The sequence below is a fragment of the Pollachius pollachius genome, assembly GCF_949987615.1.
Source record: "Pollachius pollachius genome assembly, chromosome: 20".
Classification (NCBI taxonomy): Eukaryota; Metazoa; Chordata; class Actinopteri; order Gadiformes; family Gadidae; genus Pollachius; species Pollachius pollachius.
The window spans coordinates 2,618,056-2,637,875 of record NC_136953.1 but is presented as its reverse complement, the minus strand read 5'-3'; positions in this window follow the sequence as shown (position 1 = coordinate 2,637,875).

Genomic DNA, 19,820 nt, shown 5'->3' with positions numbered 1-19,820 from the left:
TATGCTTACAAAAGGGTTATTTAAGCATAAACCACCATTTGGGAGTGAATTCCATTAGTTTAGAGCAATATCAACATTGTAAGGTCAGAATCACATTGTTGGTCAAAAAGTGCTTCTCTCGCTCTGAAAAGCATTTTGCACGCATAAAAACTTGACAAGTGAATATTTCTGTTCCTTTCAATTCAAACGTGTTATTATGCTTACAAAAGGGTTATTTAAGCATAAACCACCATTTGGGAGTGAATTCCATTAGTTTAGAGCAATATCAACATTGTAAGGTCAGAATCACATTGTTGGTCAAAAAGTGCTTCTCTCGCTCTGAAAAGCATTTTGCACGCATAAAAACTTGACAAGTGAATATTTCTGTTCCTTTCAATTCAAACGTGTTATTATGCTTACAAAAGGGTTATTTAAGCATAAACCACCATTTGGGAGTGAATTCCATTAGTTTAGAGCAATATCAACATTGTAAGGTCAGAATCACATTGTTGGTCAAAAAGTGCTTCTCTCGCTCTGAAAAGCATTTTGCACGCATAAAAACTTGACAAGTGAATATTTCTGTTCCTTTCAATTCAAACGTGTTATTATGCTTACAAAAGGGTTATTTAAGCATAAACCACCATTTGGGAGTGAATTCCATTAGTTTAGAGCAATATCAACATTGTAAGGTCAGAATCACATTGTTGGTCAAAAAGTGCTTCTCTCGCTCTGAAAAGCATTTTGCACGCATAAAAACTTGACAAGTGAATATTTCTGTTCCTTTCAATTCAAACGTGTTATTATGCTTACAAAAGGGTTATTTAAGCATAAACCACCATTTGGGAGTGAATTCCATTAGTTTAGAGCAATATCAACATTGTAAGGTCAGAATCACATTGTTGGTCAAAAAGTGCTTCTCTCGCTCTGAAAAGCATTTTGCACGCATAAAAACTTGACAAGTGAATATTTCTGTTCCTTTCAATTCAAACGTGTTATTATGCTTACAAAAGGGTTATTTAAGCATAAACCACCATTTGGGAGTGAATTCCATTAGTTTAGAGCAATATCAACATTGTAAGGTCAGAATCACATTGTTGGTCAAAAAGTGCTTCTCTCGCTCTGAAAAGCATTTTGCACGCATAAAAACTTGACAAGTGAATATTTCTGTTCCTTTCAATTCAAACGTGTTATTATGCTTACAAAAGGGTTATTTAAGCATAAACCACCATTTGGGAGTGAATTCCATTAGTTTAGAGCAATATCAACATTGTAAGGTCAGAATCACATTGTTGGTCAAAAAGTGCTTCTCTCGCTCTGAAAAGCATTTTGCACGCATAAAAACTTGACAAGTGAATATTTCTGTTCCTTTCAATTCAAACGTGTTATTATGCTTACAAAAGGGTTATTTAAGCATAAACCACCATTTGGGAGTGAATTCCATTAGTTTAGAGCAATATCAACATTGTAAGGTCAGAATCACATTGTTGGTCAAAAAGTGCTTCTCTCGCTCTGAAAAGCATTTTGCACGCATAAAAACTTGACAAGTGAATATTTCTGTTCCTTTCAATTCAAACGTGTTATTATGCTTACAAAAGGGTTATTTAAGCATAAACCACCATTTGGGAGTGAATTCCATTAGTTTAGAGCAATATCAACATTGTAAGGTCAGAATCACATTGTTGGTCAAAAAGTGCTTCTCTCGCTCTGAAAAGCATTTTGCACGCATAAAAACTTGACAAGTGAATATTTCTGTTCCTTTCAATTCAAACGTGTTATTATGCTTATAAAAGGGTTATTTAAGCATAAACCACCATTTGGGAGTGAATTCCATTAGTTTAGAGCAATATCAACATTGTAAGGTCAGAATCACATTGTTGGTCAAAAAGTGCTTCTCTCGCTCTGAAAAGCATTTTGCACACATAAAAACTTGACAAGTGAATATTTCTGTTCCTTTCAATTCAAACGTGTTATTATGCTTACAAAAGGGTTATTTAAGTATAAACCACCATTTGGGAGTGAATTCCATTAGTTTAGAGCAATATCAACATTGTAAGGTCAGAATCACATTGTTGGTCAAAAAGTGCTTCTCTTGCTCTGAAAAGCATTTTGCACGCATAAAAACTTGACAAGTGAATATTTCTGTTCCTTTCAATTCAAACGTGTTATTATGCTTACAAAAGGGTTATTTAAGCATAAACCACCATTTGGGAGTGAATTCCATTAGTTTAGAGCAATATCAACATTGTAAGGTCAGAATCACATTGTTGGTCAAAAAGTGCTTCTCTCGCTCTGAAAAGCATTTTGCACGCATAAAAACTTGACAAGTGAATATTTCTGTTCCTTTCAATTCAAACGTGTTATTATGCTTACAAAAGGGTTATTTAAGCATAAACCACCATTTGGGAGTGAATTCCATTAGTTTAGAGCAATATCAACATTGTAAGGTCAGAATCACATTGTTGGTCAAAAAGTGCTTCTCTCGCTCTGAAAAGCATTTTGCACGCATAAAAACTTGACAAGTGAATATTTCTGTTCCTTTCAATTCAAACGTGTTATTATGCTTACAAAAGGGTTATTTAAGCATAAACCACCATTTGGGAGTGAATTCCATTAGTTTAGAGCAATATCAACATTGTAAGGTCAGAATCACATTGTTGGTCAAAAAGTGCTTCTCTCGCTCTGAAAAGCATTTTGCACGCATAAAAACTTGACAAGTGAATATTTCTGTTCCTTTCAATTCAAACGTGTTATTATGCTTACAAAAGGGTTATTTAAGCATAAACCACCATTTGGGAGTGAATTCCATTAGTTTAGAGCAATATCAACATTGTAAGGTCAGAATCACATTGTTGGTCAAAAAGTGCTTCTCTCGCTCTGAAAAGCATTTTGCACGCATAAAAACTTGACAAGTGAATATTTCTGTTCCTTTCAATTCAAAAGTGTTATTATGCTTACAAAAGGGTTATTTAAGCATAAACCACCATTTGGGAGTGAATTCCATTAGTTTAGAGCAATATCAACATTGTAAGGTCAGAATCACATTGTTGGTCAAAAAGTGCTTCTCTCGCTCTGAAAAGCATTTTGCACGCATAAAAACTTGACAAGTGAATATTTCTGTTCCTTTCAATTCAAACGTGTTATTATGCTTACAAAAGGGTTATTTAAGCATAAACCACCATTTGGGAGTGAATTCCATTAGTTTAGAGCAATATCAACATTGTAAGGTCAGAATCACATTGTTGGTCAAAAAGTGCTTCTCTCGCTCTGAAAAGCATTTTGCACGCATAAAAACTTGACAAGTGAATATTTCTGTTCCTTTCAATTCAAACGTGTTATTATGCTTACAAAAGGGTTATTTAAGCATAAACCACCATTTGGGAGTGAATTCCATTAGTTTAGAGCAATATCAACATTGTAAGGTCAGAATCACATTGTTGGTCAAAAAGTGCTTCTCTCGCTCTGAAAAGCATTTTGCACGCATAAAAACTTGACAAGTGAATATTTCTGTTCCTTTCAATTCAAACGTGTTATTATGCTTACAAAAGGGTTATTTAAGCATAAACCACCATTTGGGAGTGAATTCCATTAGTTTAGAGCAATATCAACATTGTAAGGTCAGAATCACATTGTTGGTCAAAAAGTGCTTCTCTCGCTCTGAAAAGCATTTTGCACGCATAAAAACTTGACAAGTGAATATTTCTGTTCCTTTCAATTCAAACGTGTTATTATGCTTACAAAAGGGTTATTTAAGCATAAACCACCATTTGGGAGTGAATTCCATTAGTTTAGAGCAATATCAACATTGTAAGGTCAGAATCACATTGTTGGTCAAAAAGTGCTTCTCTCGCTCTGAAAAGCATTTTGCACGCATAAAAACTTGACAAGTGAATATTTCTGTTCCTTTCAATTCAAACGTGTTATTATGCTTACAAAAGGGTTATTTAAGCATAAACCACCATTTGGGAGTGAATTCCATTAGTTAAGAGCAATATCAACATTGTAAGGTCAGAATCACATTGTTGGTCAAAAAGTGCTTCTCTCGCTCTGAAAAGCATTTTGCACGCATAAAAACTTGACAAGTGAATATTTCTGTTCCTTTCAATTCAAACGTGTTATTATGCTTACAAAAGGGTTATTTAAGCATAAACCACCATTTGGGAGTGAATTCCATTAGTTTAGAGCAATATCAACATTGTAAGGTCAGAATCACATTGTTGGTCAAAAAGTGCTTCTCTCGCTCTGAAAAGCATTTTGCACGCATAAAAACTTGACAAGTGAATATTTCTGTTCCTTTCAATTCAAACGTGTTATTATGCTTACAAAAGGGTTATTTAAGCATAAACCACCATTTGGGAGTGAATTCCATTAGTTTAGAGCAATATCAACATTGTAAGGTCAGAATCACATTGTTGGTCAAAAAGTGCTTCTCTCGCTCTGAAAAGCATTTTGCACGCATAAAAACTTGACAAGTGAATATTTCTGTTCCTTTCAATTCAAACGTGTTATTATGCTTACAAAAGGGTTATTTAAGCATAAACCACCATTTGGGAGTGAATTCCATTAGTTTAGAGCAATATCAACATTGTAAGGTCAGAATCACATTGTTGGTCAAAAAGTGCTTCTCTCGCTCTGAAAAGCATTTTGCACGCATAAAAACTTGACAAGTGAATATTTCTGTTCCTTTCAATTCAAACGTGTTATTATGCTTACAAAAGGGTTATTTAAGCATAAACCACCATTTGGGAGTGAATTCCATTAGTTTAGAGCAATATCAACATTGTAAGGTCAGAATCACATTGTTGGTCAAAAAGTGCTTCTCTCGCTCTGAAAAGCATTTTGCACGCATAAAAACTTGACAAGTGAATATTTCTGTTCCTTTCAATTCAAACGTGTTATTATGCTTACAAAAGGGTTATTTAAGCATAAACCACCATTTGGGAGTGAATTCCATTAGTTTAGAGCAATATCAACATTGTAAGGTCAGAATCACATTGTTGGTCAAAAAGTGCTTCTCTCGCTCTGAAAAGCATTTTGCACGCATAAAAACTTGACAAGTGAATATTTCTGTTCCTTTCAATTCAAACGTGTTATTATGCTTACAAAAGGGTTATTTAAGCATAAACCACCATTTGGGAGTGAATTCCATTAGTTTAGAGCAATATCAACATTGTAAGGTCAGAATCACATTGTTGGTCAAAAAGTGCTTCTCTCGCTCTGAAAAGCATTTTGCACGCATAAAAACTTGACAAGTGAATATTTCTGTTCCTTTCAATTCAAACGTGTTATTATGCTTACAAAAGGGTTATTTAAGCATAAACCACCATTTGGGAGTGAATTCCATTAGTTTAGAGCAATATCAACATTGTAAGGTCAGAATCACATTGTTGGTCAAAAAGTGCTTCTCTCGCTCTGAAAAGCATTTTGCACGCATAAAAACTTGACAAGTGAATATTTCTGTTCCTTTCAATTCAAACGTGTTATTATGCTTACAAAAGGGTTATTTAAGCATAAACCACCATTTGGGAGTGAATTCCATTAGTTTAGAGCAATATCAACATTGTAAGGTCAGAATCACATTGTTGGTCAAAAAGTGCTTCTCTCGCTCTGAAAAGCATTTTGCACGCATAAAAACTTGACAAGTGAATATTTCTGTTCCTTTCAATTCAAACGTGTTATTATGCTTACAAAAGGGTTATTTAAGCATAAACCACCATTTGGGAGTGAATTCCATTAGTTTAGAGCAATATCAACATTGTAAGGTCAGAATCACATTGTTGGTCAAAAAGTGCTTCTCTCGCTCTGAAAAGCATTTTGCACGCATAAAAACTTGACAAGTGAATATTTCTGTTCCTTTCAATTCAAACGTGTTATTATGCTTATAAAAGGGTTATTTAAGCATAAACCACCATTTGGGAGTGAATTCCATTAGTTTAGAGCAATATCAACATTGTAAGGTCAGAATCACATTGTTGGTCAAAAAGTGCTTCTCTCGCTCTGAAAAGCATTTTGCACACATAAAAACTTGACAAGTGAATATTTCTGTTCCTTTCAATTCAAACGTGTTATTATGCTTACAAAAGGGTTATTTAAGTATAAACCACCATTTGGGAGTGAATTCCATTAGTTTAGAGCAATATCAACATTGTAAGGTCAGAATCACATTGTTGGTCAAAAAGTGCTTCTCTTGCTCTGAAAAGCATTTTGCACGCATAAAAACTTGACAAGTGAATATTTCTGTTCCTTTCAATTCAAACGTGTTATTATGCTTACAAAAGGGTTATTTAAGCATAAACCACCATTTGGGAGTGAATTCCATTAGTTTAGAGCAATATCAACATTGTAAGGTCAGAATCACATTGTTGGTCAAAAAGTGCTTCTCTCGCTCTGAAAAGCATTTTGCACGCATAAAAACTTGACAAGTGAATATTTCTGTTCCTTTCAATTCAAACGTGTTATTATGCTTACAAAAGGGTTATTTAAGCATAAACCACCATTTGGGAGTGAATTCCATTAGTTTAGAGCAATATCAACATTGTAAGGTCAGAATCACATTGTTGGTCAAAAAGTGCTTCTCTCGCTCTGAAAAGCATTTTGCACGCATAAAAACTTGACAAGTGAATATTTCTGTTCCTTTCAATTCAAACGTGTTATTATGCTTACAAAAGGGTTATTTAAGCATAAACCACCATTTGGGAGTGAATTCCATTAGTTTAGAGCAATATCAACATTGTAAGGTCAGAATCACATTGTTGGTCAAAAAGTGCTTCTCTCGCTCTGAAAAGCATTTTGCACGCATAAAAACTTGACAAGTGAATATTTCTGTTCCTTTCAATTCAAACGTGTTATTATGCTTACAAAAGGGTTATTTAAGTATAAACCACCATTTGGGAGTGAATTCCATTAGTTTAGAGCAATATCAACATTGTAAGGTCAGAATGACATTGTTGGTCAAAAAGTGCTTCTCTTGCTCTGAAAAGCATTTTGCACGCATAAAAACTTGACAAGTGAATATTTCTGTTCCTTTCAATTCAAACGTGTTATTATGCTTACAAAAGGGTTATTTAAGCATAAACCACCATTTGGGAGTGAATTCCATTAGTTTAGAGCAATATCAACATTGTAAGGTCAGAATCACATTGTTGGTCAAAAAGTGCTTCTCTCGCTCTGAAAAGCATTTTGCACGCATAAAAACTTGACAAGTGAATATTTCTGTTCCTTTCAATTCAAACGTGTTATTATGCTTACAAAAGGGTTATTTAAGCATAAACCACCATTTGGGAGTGAATTCCATTAGTTTAGAGCAATATCAACATTGTAAGGTCAGAATCACATTGTTGGTCAAAAAGTGCTTCTCTCGCTCTGAAAAGCATTTTGCACGCATAAAAACTTGAAAAGTGAATATTTCTGTTCCTTTCAATTCAAACGTGTTATTATGATACAAAAGGGTTATTTAAGCATAAACCACCATTTGGGAGTGAATTCCATTAGTTTAGAGCAATATCAACATTGTAAGGTCAGAATCACATTGTTGGTCAAAAAGTGCTTCTCTCGCTCTGAAAAGCATTTTGCACGCATAAAAACTTGACAAGTGAATATTTCTGTTCCTTTCAATTCAAACGTGTTATTATGCTTACAAAAGGGTTATTTAAGCATAAACCACCATTTGGGAGTGAATTCCATTAGTTTAGAGCAATATCAACATTGTAAGGTCAGAGTCACATTGTTGGTCAAAAAGTGCTTCTCTCGCTCTGAAAAGCATTTTGCACGCATAAAAACTTGACAAGTGAATATTTCTGTTCCTTTCAATTCAAACGTGTTATTATGCTTACAAAAGGGTTATTTAAGCATAAACCACCATTTGGGAGTGAATTCCATTAGTTTAGAGCAATATCAACATTGTAAGGTCAGAATCACATTGTTGGTCAAAAAGTGCTTCTCTCGCTCTGAAAAGCATTTTGCACGCATAAAAACTTGACAAGTGAATATTTCTGTTCCTTTCAATTCAAACGTGTTATTATGATACAAAAGGGTTATTTAAGCATAAACCACCATTTGGGAGTGAATTCCATTAGTTTAGAGCAATATCAACATTGTAAGGTCAGAATCACATTGTTGGTCAAAAAGTGCTTCTCTCGCTCTGAAAAGCATTTTGCACGCATAAAAACTTGACAAGTGAATATTTCTGTTCCTTTCAATTCAAACGTGTTATTATGCTTACAAAAGGGTTATTTAAGCATAAACCACCATTTGGGAGTGAATTCCATTAGTTTAGAGCAATATCAACATTGTAAGGTCAGAGTCACATTGTTGGTCAAAAAGTGCTTCTCTCGCTCTGAAAAGCATTTTGCACACATAAAAACTTGACAAGTGAATATTTCTGTTCCTTTCAATTCAAACGTGTTATTATGCTTACAAAAGGGTTATTTAAGCATAAACCACCATTTGGGAGTGAATTCCATTAGTTTAGAGCAATATCAACATTGTAAGGTCAGAATCACATTGTTGGTCAAAAAGTGCTTCTCTCGCTCTGAAAAGCATTTTGCACGCATAAAAACTTGAAAAGTGAATATTTCTGTTCCTTTCAATTCAAACGTGTTATTATGATACAAAAGGGTTATTTAAGCATAAACCACCATTTGGGAGTGAATTCCATTAGTTTAGAGCAATATCAACATTGTAAGGTCAGAATCACATTGTTGGTCAAAAAGTGCTTCTCTCGCTCTGAAAAGCATTTTGCACGCATAAAAACTTGACAAGTGAATATTTCTGTTCCTTTCAATTCAAACGTGTTATTATGCTTACAAAAGGGTTATTTAAGCATAAACCACCATTTGGGAGTGAATTCCATTAGTTTAGAGCAATATCAACATTGTAAGGTCAGAATCACATTGTTGGTTAAAAAGTGCTTCTCTCGCTCTGAAAAGCATTTTGCACGCATAAAAACTTGACAAGTGAATATTTCTGTTCCTTTCAATTCAAACGTGTTATTATGCTTACAAAAGGGTTATTTAAGCATAAACCACCATTTGGGAGTGAATTCCATTAGTTTAAAGCAATATCAACATTGTAAGGTCAGAATCACATTGTTGGTCAAAAAGTGCTTCTCTCGCTCTGAAAAGCATTTTGCACGCATAAAAACTTGAAAAGTGAATATTTCTGTTCCTTTCAATTCAAACGTGTTATTATGCTTACAAAAGGGTTATTTAAGCATAAACCACCATTTGGGAGTGAATTCCATTAGTTTAGAGCAATATCAACATTGTAAGGTCAGAATCACATTGTTGGTCAAAAAGTGCTTCTCTCGCTCTGAAAAGCATTTTGCACGCATAAAAACTTGAAAAGTGAATATTTCTGTTCCTTTCAATTCAAACGTGTTATTATGATACAAAAGGGTTATTTAAGCATAAACCACCATTTGGGAGTGAATTCCATTAGTTTAGAGCAATATCAACATTGTAAGGTCAGAATCACATTGTTGGTCAAAAAGTGCTTCTCTCGCTCTGAAAAGCATTTTGCACACATAAAAACTTGACAAGTGAATATTTCTGTTCCTTTCAATTCAAACGTGTTATTATGCTTACAAAAGGGTTATTTAAGCATAAACCACCATTTGGGAGTGAATTCCATTAGTTTAGAGCAATATAAACATTGTAAGGTCAGAATCACATTGTTGGTCAAAAAGTGCTTCTCTCGCTCTGAAAAGCATTTTGCACGCATAAAAACTTGACAAGTGAATATTTCTGTTCCTGTCAATTCAAACGTGTTATTATGCTTACAAAAGGGTTATTTAAGCATAAACCACCATTTGGGAGTGAATTCCATTAGTTTAGAGCAATATCAACATTGTAAGGTCAGAATCACATTGTTGGTCAAAAAGTGCTTCTCTCGCTCTGAAAAGCATTTTGCACGCATAAAAACTTGACAAGTGAATATTTCTGTTCCTTTCAATTCAAACGTGTTATTATGCTTACAAAAGGGTTATTTAAGCATAAACCACCATTTGGGAGTGAAGTCCATTAGTTTAGAGCAATATCAACATTGTAAGGTCAGAATCACATTGTTGGTCAAAAAGTGCTTCTCTCGCTCTGAAAAGCATTTTGCACGCATAAAAACTTGAAAAGTGAATATTTCTGTTCCTTTCAATTCAAACGTGTTATTATGATACAAAAGGGTTATTTAAGCATAAACCACCATTTGGGAGTGAATTCCATTAGTTTAGAGCAATATCAACATTGTAAGGTCAGAATCACATTGTTGGTCAAAAAGTGCTTCTCTCACTCTGAAAAGCATTTTGCACGCATAAAAACTTGACAAGTGAATATTTCTGTTCCTTTCAATTCAAACGTGTTATTATGCTTACAAAAGGGTTATTTAAGCATAAACCACCATTTGGGAGTGAATTCCATTAGTTTAGAGCAATATCAACATTGTAAGGTCAGAATCACATTGTTGGTCAAAAAGTGCTTCTCTCGCTCTGAAAAGCATTTTGCACGCATAAAACTTGACAAGTGAATATTTCTGTTCCTTTCAATTCAAACGTGTTATTATGCTTACAAAAGGGTTATTTAAGCATAAACCACCATTTGGGAGTGAATTCCATTAGTTTAGAGCAATATCAACATTGTAAGGTCAGAATCACATTGTTGGTCAAAAAGTGCTTCTCTCGCTCTGAAAAGCATTTTGCATGCATAAAAACTTGACAAGTGAATATTTCTGTTCCTTTCAATTCAAACGTGTTATTATGCTTACAAAAGGGTTATTTAAGCATAAACCACCATTTGGGAGTGAATTCCATTAGTTTAGAGCAATATCAACATTGTAAGGTCAGAATCACATTGTTGGTTAAAAAGTGCTTCTCTCGCTCTGAAAAGCATTTTGCACGCATAAAAACTTGACAAGTGAATATTTCTGTTCCTTTCAATTCAAACATGTTATTATGCTTACAAAAGGGTTATTTAAGCATAAACCACCATTTGGGAGTGAATTCCATTCGTTTTGAGCAATATCAACATTGTAAGGTCAGAATCACATTGTTGGTCAAAAAGTGCTTCTCTCGCTCTGAAAAGCATTTTGCATGCATAAAAACTTGACAAGTGAATATTTCTGTTCATTTCAATTCAAACGTGTTATTATGCTTACAAAAGGGTTATTTAAGCATAAACCACCATTTGGGAGTGAATTCCATTAGTTTAGAGCAATATCAACATTGTAAGGTCAGAATCACATTGTTGGTCAAAAAGTGCTTCTCTCGCTCTGAAAAGCATTTTGCACGCATAAAAACTTGAAAAGTGAATATTTCTGTTCCTTTCAATTCAAACGTGTTATTATGATACGAAAGGGTTATTTAAGCATAAACCGCCATTTGGGAGTGAATTCCATTAGTTTAGAGCAATATCAACATTGTAAGGTCAGAATCACATTGTTGGTCAAAAAGTGCTTCTCTCGCTCTGAAAAGCATTTTGCACGCATAAAAACTTGACAAGTGAATATTTCTGTTCCTTTCAATTCAAACGTGTTATTATGCTTACAAAAGGGTTATTTAAGCATAAACCACCATTTGGGAGTGAATTCCATTAGTTTAGAGCAATATCAACATTGTAAGGTCAGAATCACATTGTTGGTCAGAAAGTGCTTCTCTCGCTCTGAAAAGCATTTTGCACGCATAAAAACTTGACAAGTGAATATTTCTGTTCCTTTCAATTCAAACGTGTAATTATGCTTACAAAAGGGTTATTTAAGCATAAACCACCATTTGGGAGTGAATTCCATTAGTTTAGAGCAATATCAACATTGTAAGGTCAGAATCACATTGTTGGTCAAAAAGTGCTTCTCTCGCTCTGAAAAGCATTTTGCACGCATAAAAACTTGACAAGTGAATATTTCTGTTCCTTTCAATTCAAACGTGTTATTATGCTTACAAAAGGGTTATTTAAGCATAAACCACCATTTGGGAGTGAATTCCATTAGTTTAGAGCAATATCAACATTGTAAGGTCAGAATCACATTGTTGGTCAAAAAGTGCTTCTCTCGCTCTGAAAAGCATTTTGCACGCATAAAAACTTGACAAGTGAATATTTCTGTTCCTTTCAATTCAAACGTGTTATTATGCTTACAAAAGGGTTATTTAAGCATAAACCACCATTTGGGAGTGAATTCCATTAGTTTTGAGCAATATCAACATTGTAAGGTCAGAATCACATTGTTGGTCAAAAAGTGCTTCTCTCGCTCTGAAAAGCATTTTACACGCATAAAAACTTGACAAGTGAATATTTCTGTTCCTTTCAATTCAAACGTGTTATTATGCTTACAAAAGGGTTATTTAAGCATAAACCACCATTTGGGAGTGAATTCCATTAGTTTAGAGCAATATCAACATTGTAAGGTCAGAATCACATTGTTGGTCAAAAAGTGCTTCTCTCGCTCTGAAAAGCATTTTGCACGCATAAAAACTTGAAAAGTGAATATTTCTGTTCCTTTCAATTCAAACGTGTTATTATGCTTACAAAAGGGTTATTGAAGCATAAACCACCATTTGGGAGTGAATTCCATTAGTTTAGAGCAATATCAACATTGTAAGGTCAGAATCACATTGTTGGTCAAAAAGTGCTTCTCTCGCTCTGAAAAGCATTTTGCACGCATAAAAACTTGAAAAGTGAATATTTCTGTTCCTTTCAATTCAAACGTGTTATTATGATACAAAAGGGTTATTTAAGCATAAACCACCATTTGGGAGTGAATTCCATTAGTTTAGAGCAATATCAACATTGTAAGGTCAGAATCACATTGTTGGTCAAAAAGTGCTTCTCTCGCTCTGAAAAGCATTTTGCACGCATAAAAACTTGACAAGTGAATATTTCTGTTCCTGTGAATTCAAACGTGTTATTATGCTTACAAAAGGGTTATTTAAGCATAAACCACCATTTGGGAGTGAATTCCATTAGTTTAGAGCAATATCAACATTGTAAGGTCAGAATCACATTGTTGGTCAAAAAGTGCTTCTCTCGCTCTGAAAAGCATTTTGCACGCATAAAAACTTGACAAGTGAATATTTCTGTTCCTTTCAATTCAAACGTGTTATTATGCTTACAAAAGGGTTATTTAAGCATAAACCACCATTTGGGAGTGAAGTCCATTAGTTTAGAGCAATATCAACATTGTAAGGTCAGAATCACATTGTTGGTCAAAAAGTGCTTCTCTCGCTCTGAAAAGCATTTTGCACGCATAAAAACTTGAAAAGTGAATATTTCTGTTCCTTTCAATTCAAACGTGTTATTATGATACAAAAGGGTTATTTAAGCATAAACCACCATTTGGGAGTGAATTCCATTAGTTTAGAGCAATATCAACATTGTAAGGTCAGAATCACATTGTTGGTCAAAAAGTGCTTCTCTCGCTCTGAAAAGCATTTTGCACGCATAAAAACTTGACAAGTGAATATTTCTGTTCCTTTCAATTCAAACGTGTTATTATGCTTACAAAAGGGTTATTTAAGCATAAACCACCATTTGGGAGTGAATTCCATTAGTTTAGAGCAATATCAACATTGTAAGGTCAGAATCACATTGTTGGTCAAAAAGTGCTTCTCTCGCTCTGAAAAGCATTTTGCACGCATAAAAACTTGACAAGTGAATATTTCTGTTCCTTTCAATTCAAACGTGTTATTATGCTTACAAAAGGGTTATTTAAGCATAAACCACCATTTGGGAGTGAATTCCATTAGTTTAGAGCAATATCAACATTGTAGGGTCAGAATCACATTGTTGGTCAAAAAGTGCTTCTCTCGCTCTGAAAAGCATTTTGCACGCATAAAAACTTGACAAGTGAATATTTCTGTTCCTTTCAATTCAAACGTGTTATTATGCTTACAAAAGGGTTATTTAAGCATAAACCACCATTTGGGAGTGAATTCCATTAGTTTAGAGCAATATCAACATTGTAAGGTCAGAATCACATTGTTGGTTAAAAAGTGCTTCTCTCGCTCTGAAAAGCATTTTGCACGCATAAAAACTTGACAAGTGAATATTTCTGTTCCTTTCAATTCAAACATGTTATTATGCTTACAAAAGGGTTATTTAAGCATAAACCACCATTTGGGAGTGAATTCCATTAGTTTAAAGCAATATCAACATTGTAAGGTCAGAATCACATTGTTGGTCAAAAAGTGCTTCTCTCGCTCTGAAAAGCATTTTGCACACATAAAAACTTGACAAGTGAATATTTCTGTTCCTTTCAATTCAAACGTGTTATTATGCTTACAAAAGGGTTATTTAAGCATAAACCACCATTTGGGAGTGAATTCCATTAGTTTAGAGCAATATCAACATTGTAAGGTCAGAATCACATTGTTGGTCAAAAAGTGCTTCTCTCGCTCTGAAAAGCATTTTGCACGCATAAAAACTTGACAAGTGAATATTTCTGTTCCTTTCAATTCAAACGTGTTATTATGCTTACAAAAGGGTTATTTAAGCATAAACCACCATTTGGGAGTGAATTCCATTAGTTTAGAGCAATATCAACATTGTAAGGTCAGAATCACATTGTTGGTCAAAAAGTGCTTCTCTCGCTCTGAAAAGCATTTTGCACGCATAAAAACTTGACAAGTGAATATTTCTGTTCCTTTCAATTCAAACGTGTTATTATGCTTACAAAAGGGTTATTTAAGCATAAACCACCATTTGGGAGTGAATTCCATTAGTTTAGAGCAATATCAACATTGTAAGGTCAGAATCACATTGTTGGTCAAAAAGTGCTTCTCTCGCTCTGAAAAGCATTTTGCACGCATAAAAACTTGACAAGTGAATATTTCTGTTCCTTTCAATTCAAACGTGTTATTATGCTTACAAAAGGGTTATTGAAGCATAAACCACCATTTGGGAGTGAATTCCATTAGTTTAGAGCAATATCAACATTGTAAGGTCAGAATCACATTGTTGGTCAAAAAGTGCTTCTCTCGCTCTGAAAAGCATTTTGCACACATAAAAACTTGACAAGTGAATATTTCTGTTCCTTTCAATTCAAACGTGTTATTATGCTTACAAAAGGGTTATTTAAGCATAAACCACCATTTGGGAGTGAATTCCATTAGTTTAGAGCAATATCAACATTGTAAGGTCGGAATCACATTGTTGGTCAAAAAGTGCTTCTCTCGCTCTGAAAAGCATTTTGCACGCATAAAAACTTGACAAGTGAATATTTCTGTTCCTTTCAATTCAAACGTGTTATTATGCTTACAAAAGGGTTATTTAAGCATAAACCACCATTTGGGAGTGAATTCCATTAGTTTAGAGCAATATCAACATTGTAAGGTCAGAATCACATTGTTGGTTAAAAAGTGCTTCTCTCGCTCTGAAAAGCATTTTGCACGCATAAAAACTTGACAAGTGAATATTTCTGTTCCTTTCAATTCAAACGTGTTATTATGCTTACAAAAGGGTTATTTAAGCATAAACCACCATTTGGGAGTGAATTCCATTAGTTTAAAGCAATATCAACATTGTAAGGTCAGAATCACATTGTTGGTCAAAAAGTGCTTCTCTCGCTCTGAAAAGCATTTTGCACGCATAAAAACTTGACAAGTGAATATTTCTGTTCCTTTCAATTCAAACGTGTTATTATTCTTACAAAAGGGTTATTTAAGCATAAACCACCATTTGGGAGTGAATTCCATTAGTTTAGAGCAATATCAACATTGTAAGGTCAGAATCACATTGTTGGTCAAAAAGTGCTTCTCTCGCTCTGAAAAGCATTTTGCACGCATAAAAACTTGACAAGTGAATGTTTCTGTTCCTTTCAATTCAAACGTGTTATTATGCTTACAAAAGGGTTATTTAAGCATAAACCACCATTTGGGAGTGAATTCCATTAGTTTAGAGCAATATCAACATTGTAAGGTCAGAATCACATTGTTGGTCAAAAAGTGCTTCTCTCGCTCTGAAAAGCATTTTGCACACATAAAAACTTGACAAGTGAATATTTCTGTTCCTTTCAATTCAAACGTGTTATTATGCTTACAAAAGGGTTATTTAAGCATAAACCACCATTTGGGAGTGAATTCCATTAGTTTAGAGCAATATCAACATTGTAAGGTCAGAATCACATTGTTGGTCAAAAAGTGCTTCTCTCGCTCTGAAAAGCATTTTGCACGCATAAAAACTTGAAAAGTGAATATTTCTGTTCCTTTCAATTCAAACGTGTTATTATGATACAAAAGGGTTATTTAAGCATAAACCACCATTTGGGAGTGAATTCCATTAGTTTAGAGCAATATCAACATTGTAAGGTCAGAATCACATTGTTGGTCAAAAAGTGCTTCTCTCGCTCTGAAAAGCATTTTGCACGCATAAAAACTTGACAAGTGAATATTTCTGTTCCTTTCAATTCAAACGTGTTATTATGCTTACAAAAGGGTTATTTAAGCATAAACCACCATTTGGGAGTGAATTCCATTAGTTTAGAGCAATATCAACATTGTAAGGTCAGAATCACATTGTTGGTTAAAAAGTGCTTCTCTCGCTCTGAAAAGCATTTTGCACGCATAAAAACTTGACAAGTGAATATTTCTGTTCCTTTCAATTCAAACGTGTTATTATGCTTACAAAAGGGTTATTTAAGCATAAACCACCATTTGGGAGTGAATTCCATTAGTTTAAAGCAATATCAACATTGTAAGGTCAGAATCACATTGTTGGTCAAAAAGTGCTTCTCTCGCTCTGAAAAGCATTTTGCACGCATAAAAACTTGACAAGTGAATATTTCTGTTCCTTTCAATTCAAACGTGTTATTATGCTTACAAAAGGGTTATTTAAGCATAAACCACCATTTGGGAGTGAAGTCCATTAGTTTAGAGCAATATCAACATTGTAAGGTCAGAATCACATTGTTGGTCAAAAAGTGCTTCTCTCGCTCTGAAAAGCATTTTGCACGCATAAAAACTTGAAAAGTGAATATTTCTGTTCCTTTCAATTCAAACGTGTTATTATGATACAAAAGGGTTATTTAAGCATAAACCACCATTTGGGAGTGAATTCCATTAGTTTAGAGCAATATCAACATTGTAAGGTCAGAATCACATTGTTGGTCAAAAAGTGCTTCTCTCGCTCTGAAAAGCATTTTGCACGCATAAAAACTTGACAAGTGAATATTTCTGTTCCTTTCAATTCAAACATGTTATTATGCTTACAAAAGGGTTATTTAAGCATAAACCACCATTTGGGAGTGAAGTCCATTAGTTTAAAGCAATATCAACATTGTAAGGTCAGAATCACATTGTTGGTCAAAAAGTGCTTCTCTCGCTCTGAAAAGCATTTTGCACACATAAAAACTTGACAAGTGAATATTTCTGTTCCTTTCAATCCAAACGTGTTATTATGCTTACAAAAGGGTTATTTAAGCATAAACCACCATTTGGGAGTGAATTCCATTAGTTTTGAGCAATATCAACATTGTAAGGTCAGAATCACATTGTTGGTCAAAAAGTGCTTCTCTCGCTCTGAAAAGCATTTTACACGCATAAAAACTTGACAAGTGAATATTTCTGTTCCTTTCAATTCAAACGTGTTATTATGCTTACAAAAGGGTTATTTAAGCATAAACCACCATTTGGGAGTGAATTCCATTAGTTTAGAGCAATATCAACATTGTAAGGTCAGAATCACATTGTTGGTCAAAAAGTGCTTCTCTCGCTCTGAAAAGCATTTTGCACGCATAAAAACTTGAAAAGTGAATATTTCTGTTCCTTTCAATTCAAACGTGTTATTATGCTTACAAAAGGGTTATTGAAGCATAAACCACCATTTGGGAGTGAATTCCATTAGTTTAGAGCAATATCAACATTGTAAGGTCAGAATCACATTGTTGGTCAAAAAGTGCTTCTCTCGCTCTGAAAAGCATTTTGCACGCATAAAAACTTGAAAAGTGAATATTTCTGTTCCTTTCAATTCAAACGTGTTATTATGATACAAAAGGGTTATTTAAGCATAAAGCACCATTTGGGAGTGAATTCCATTAGTTTAGAGCAATATCAACATTGTAAGGTCAGAATCACATTGTTGGTCAAAAAGTGCTTCTCTCGCTCTGAAAAGCATTTTGCACGCATAAAAACTTGACAAGTGAATATTTCTGTTCCTGTCAATTCAAACGTGTTATTATGCTTACAAAAGGGTTATTTAAGCATAAACCACCATTTGGGAGTGAATTCCATTAGTTTAGAGCAATATCAACATTGTAAGGTCAGAATCACATTGTTGGTCAAAAAGTGCTTCTCTCGCTCTGAAAAGCATTTTGCACGCATAAAAACTTGACAAGTGAATATTTCTGTTCCTTTCAATTCAAACGTGTTATTATGCTTACAAAAGGGTTATTTAAGCATAAACCACCATTTGGGAGTGAAGTCCATTAGTTTAGAGCAATATCAACATTGTAAGGTCAGAATCACATTGTTGGTCAAAAGTGCTTCTCTCGCTCTGAAAAGCATTTTGCACGCATAAAAACTTGAAAAGTGAATATTTCTGTTCCTTTCAATTCAAACGTGTTATTATGATACAAAAGGGTTATTTAAGCATAAACCACCATTTGGGAGTGAATTCCATTAGTTTAGAGCAATATCAACATTGTAAGGTCAGAATCACATTGTTGGTCAAAAAGTGCTTCTCTCGCTCTGAAAAGCATTTTGCACGCATAAAAACTTGACAAGTGAATATTTCTGTTCCTTTCAATTCAAACGTGTTATTATGCTTACAAAAGGGTTATTTAAGCATAAACCACCATTTGGGAGTGAATTCCATTAGTTTAGAGCAATATCAACATTGTAAGGTCAGAATCACATTGTTGGTCAAAAAGTGCTTCTCTCGCTCTGAAAAGCATTTTGCACGCATAAAAACTTGACAAGTGAATATTTCTGTTCCTTTCAATTCAAACGTGTTATTATGCTTACAAAAGGGTTATTTAAGCATAAACCACCATTTGGGAGTGAATTCCATTAGTTTAGAGCAATATCAACATTGTAAGGTCAGAATCACATTGTTGGTCAAAAAGTGCTTCTCTCGCTCTGAAAAGCATTTTGCACGCATAAAAACTTGACAAGTGAATATTTCTGTTCCTTTCAATTCAAACGTGTTATTATGCTTACAAAAGGGTTATTTAAGCATAAACCACCATTTGGGAGTGAATTCCATTAGTTTAGAGCAATATCAACATTGTAAGGTCAGAATCACATTGTTGGTCTAAAAAGTGCTTCTCTCGCTCTGAAAAGCATTTTGCACGCATAAAAACTTGACAAGTGAATATTTCTGTTCCTTTCAATTCAAACATGTTATTATGCTTACAAAAGGGTTATTTAAGCATAAACCACCATTTGGGAGTGAATTCCATTAGTTTAAAGCAATATCAACATTGTAAGGTCAGAATCACATTGTTGGTCAAAAAGTGCTTCTCTCGCTCTGAAAAGCATTTTGCACACATAAAAACTTGACAAGTGAATATTTCTGTTCCTTTCAATTCAAACGTGTTATTATGCTTACAAAAGGGTTATTTAAGCATAACCACCATTTGGGAGTGAATTCCATTAGTTTAGAGCAATATCAACATTGTAAGGTCAGAATCACATTGTTGGTCAAAAAGTGCTTCTCTCGCTCTGAAAAGCATTTTGCACGCATAAAAACTTGACAAGTGAATATTTCTGTTCCTTTCAATTCAAACATGTTATTATGCTTACAAAAGGGTTATTTAAGCATAAACCACCATTTGGGAGTGAATTCCATTAGTTTAAAGCAATATCAACATTGTAAGGTCAGAATCACATTGTTGGTCAAAAAGTGCTTCTCTCGCTCTGAAAAGCATTTTGC